The sequence below is a fragment of the Gouania willdenowi genome, chromosome 22 (genome assembly GCF_900634775.1).
Source record: "Gouania willdenowi chromosome 22, fGouWil2.1, whole genome shotgun sequence".
Classification (NCBI taxonomy): Eukaryota; Metazoa; Chordata; class Actinopteri; order Blenniiformes; family Gobiesocidae; genus Gouania; species Gouania willdenowi.
This window is the reverse complement of record NC_041065.1, coordinates 24,656,967-24,661,203: the sequence shown is the minus strand read 5'-3', so window position 1 is coordinate 24,661,203 and position 4,237 is coordinate 24,656,967.

Here is a 4,237-nt window from a genome sequence, read left to right as displayed (position 1 = left end):
TGGCGTGCTCATCCGCAGATGATGTGTTGTTACGTTTTTCTTTCCTCTTGTCCCAATTTTCAAACCAAATACAAAAACATATTTATTGTACTGGGCAAAGAATGGGTTAAAAATCCTACTTTGCTAGGGTTAAATCAGTTTAACCTTAATAACAGCTCAGAGTATTCATATTTTATCAGCATATACATATTTTATTGAGGCTCTAATTATGCTGAATGATGGCTTGGATGGAGATTTAATCAGGTCTTCCTTCAGCTTGTGTTCATAATGACCCAGTTCACTTGACATGGAGCCAAAGGTAGAAATGCTTGTTTAAATATATGCCAGTGTCAGGAGGAACGCCCTTCATCAATTTCAGCCTGGCAAACAAGTCATAAAAAGACAGAAGTACGAATTGTTCTCTGTTTAACCATAGCTGGAAAAAAAAACCGACTGTGACTGAAAAGAGATAATTGGCTTCTGAGGTGAAGAATATCAACCTGTCCTGGTTGGATTTTATTTTTTATCTTATTGTTTCTGTACCATGTAATCACAAATGAGAAGCATTCATGTTGCTTTTGTTGAATTTATTAGTGCTGATGATTTACGAGAGCATAAAAATAAAAGAATGCAAAATATATTGATTTTTTTACCGACTCTCTAAACAGTACAATTACTGAATGCAAGCAAAAATTTATTTAATTTGCACATTTAATAAACTTAAAATCCTAAAAAATAATAATAATTTGAAGAGAAAGTTAAATAAAAAAAATTCTTCTTAATAATTGCATAAATGTAAAAATAAAGTTTATAGCTGGTGGCATCAGTGCCACACAGCTAAAAGTTTGGGGTCTGTGCAGAGTTTGCATGTCCCCCCATGAGCGTGCATGTGTGTTTCCAGTGTACTTTTGTCTAAAACCATTAATGTCAATTGGAGCCTTGATTAAAAAGTCATTGTGTGACTGGTTTTGTCTGTTTGCCTCAGTGATCAATATTCCATCTGTCCAGGGTGTCTCACATGTTCTGCCCTGAGTCATCTCATTTCACCATATAACTAACTATAACTAAAATCATAAAGGATACGGATGTCTATATCAACTCAAAATAAAATTATTGACTTGTTTATTGCACTATGTGTCAAAGAAATTCTGCGATTTGGAAACATAGATCTTTTTGTGCACAACTCTGTGTGCAACCTTGTTGAACTGAACTCGCATAGCAAAATAAATAAATAAATAAATAAAATTGTTAGGCAGAAGATTTGTGTTGCAAAGCTCTTTACCCCTGTGCAAAATGCTAATCTGAATGATGGACGTGTGCAGTCACAACGTGGCATGATGTGCTGTTTAAACTGCCTGAGCTGTAAAGTGATTAGTCAGAGTTAAACATTACATAACCCAAAGCACCCGCATGATAAATGAGAGGTTTCATCCCAGTGTACGTGCGTGTGTGCGCGTGCGTGCGTGTGTGTACTAGCCCTCTATATGGAGATGATGGTGTCTTAAAATAGTTTGATAAAGTGACACCCTAGGTAACCATGGTTACCAGGAAGAGATGTTGACCCCTGCAATAAAAGTGGGAGTTATCTGGGTTATAGTGGTGGTAATGTGCAAAAGATATTGTTCTATCAATATGCCATGTGTGTTCTTTTTTTTTTTTTCCACTTTATTGTATTATACCGTATGTCCCAGTGTTTGCATAGGACAAAGTTTAATTTTGTTTCATGAGTGAATTTTATTAAATTAAAATACATTGGTGCTGGTGAAGGCTTAATATGCAGACTTGTATTCCAAGATGCACTGGTAAATAAATGTAAAAAGCAGGAAGTTGGAGTATTTTATTGCATCCTGACATTAAATATTAGATATGTCTAACTGCCTTAAGTGAAAAAAAAAAAAAACTTCAAAGCAGAGGAAATACAGCACACGTGAAAACAAGAAACAATCGGCTGGACAGAATCAATATTTCTCAGCGCGTTTGGAAATAGCAACACCCACTCTAACCAAGCAACACCTTAGAGGAACAACAGAAGATGATAAAAATTACACAACAACAACCTATTTTCAAAAGATTTTTTTCATATTATTTCTACTCTTTATCCAGAGCACGGAGCTCTGTATTGCAGGGATTTCCAACCACCAAGAATATCCTAACAGCTTTATTTCATGGTATTTTATTTTCAAATTATGTTTAATCAGATCATTAAATATTTTCTGTTAAAACAATGTTCAATATTTTTGGCTTGTAAACCACCAACATGGATTATGGTGAAACAAACAAGATGTAAATGTGAAGTAGGAATTACAACACATTTTATATATGCTGCTTTAAGGTTTGAAAGTAATTGGGCAAACCAACATATCTTTATTCAGTCGTCATATTGAAATATTAATCTTCTATAGTAGCTCTAACCATTAAGAGCTTCAAGACCAGCTGCAGACTGCAGATGAAGACAGTGGAGAAAAACATTAATGACTTCTTCTCTTCCTTCGATCAAAGGCCTGGGGTTCAGACACAGAGCCAATAACATCACCAGGGATGACACACATCGCCAACAGGGACTGTTTTATCTGCTGGCATCTGGTATAAGAAGTACATTAGCCCGAGGACCAGATTCAGACTCAACAACCGCTTCATCCCCGACAATAAGACAACTGAACCCAACGTCAATTTAAAACATCGCCCCATCAGACACACTGCCTTCCACGTGACATATACACAACATCTGAGAACAGCTTTTTATTTTTATTTTAAACACATCCCACACTCGCTTTCACGTCTTTTTTTCCCCCCTTTTGTTTATTCATTTGTAAGCCTATAACTTCAATCAAAGAAATAGAACTGATTCATAGTGAATCTGCACTATGTTACCTTGGATACTCAAATCCAAGTTCTTTCCTACCGACATGATGACTCTGCTCTTGAAGTACATTAACCCATCCACAGTTGATATAGAACGATTGTTATGGAACTGGATTAAGGCCAATCTTGATGGAGAAAATGGGCAAATCAAGAATAAAGTCGACGTGTTGACATTAGAGTTGAAAGGTTTACTAATAAAGTCAAATCTTTCTCTTTAACTCATAAACACGCCGTTGTAATCTCTTTAAAGACTTTGAAGAGATATTGCCAAAAAGTTGATCTGTTCAGAAGGAAAAAACAGTCAAGTTCCTATCTGTGGCTTTTGAGGAGCGACGGAAACAGATTATGGCCAGTTTTGATGGAGACTGTTGTCGTATATAGTGAATTGGCCCTAGTTAGCTTCCATAAATTTGACTTTATAAGCAAACCTTCAACTTTTATAACAATATTGTAATTTGAGTTTATTTTTCAAAATTTAGACTTCAATCTTATCTTTTCAACTTTATTGTCGACATTTTGATTTTATTCTTGATTTGCCCAAAATTATTTTCTCAATCAAAATTGGCGCTAATCCACTTCCTTAGATTGTAATGTGTCACTGTCTAAATATTTGTAAACCTAGTGAAGGTAGTGACTGGCAGAGCACTTTATTTAGTCATCCTGGTTAGTAGGTGGCAGTAGATTGCAGAAATAGGTGATTGTGTGGCATTTCTTTTAGAATGTATCTTTGCGATGGAATACTTTTCATTTCATTAAGTGGATTGTGGCTCACAAACTGTTAAAACATAAGCACTGATCAAATCCCACATTAACTTCTTAATAGTCTCCCAGAGAACACGTGTGAATTCTTGCCAGGAAATATAATAAGTCGTCCAGTAGGAAATACAAATTAGAGAGAGTTTTTGGTTTAAAAATTAAGTCATTGTAAGTAAAGATAGTTTTAATTTCTACTGTTCAGTGTTCACAGCATTGCAGCCCCTTTCTTAAGTTTATTTGTTGAACCCCCTTATGTATTACATGCTTTTTGTTTTCCTACTTCGCAGTGTTGACGCATATTGGAAATGTTTTATCACGTGTATATGCCAGTAGTCACTGCTTCTTTGTGGTGTGTTAACAATTCAAATGTTTCTAGGCAGTTAAAACTAAGTCGTTTAAATATCATCTATTGGACAGATGAAACATGAGCCCATCACTGCTTGTGTTTTTTTGCTGGTCACTCCATCTTTTTTATAAAAAAAAAAAAACCCTCTAGAGACAGTCATTCTTCCATCCTACCATCTTTATTTGAAGGAAAAGTCTCCTGTGCTAATGGTCAGTGTCTGGAGGAAATCCACTGGGAAAATCACATCAAACCACATTACTCTGAACATCTGGCCGCTCCCCATGGACAGACAGC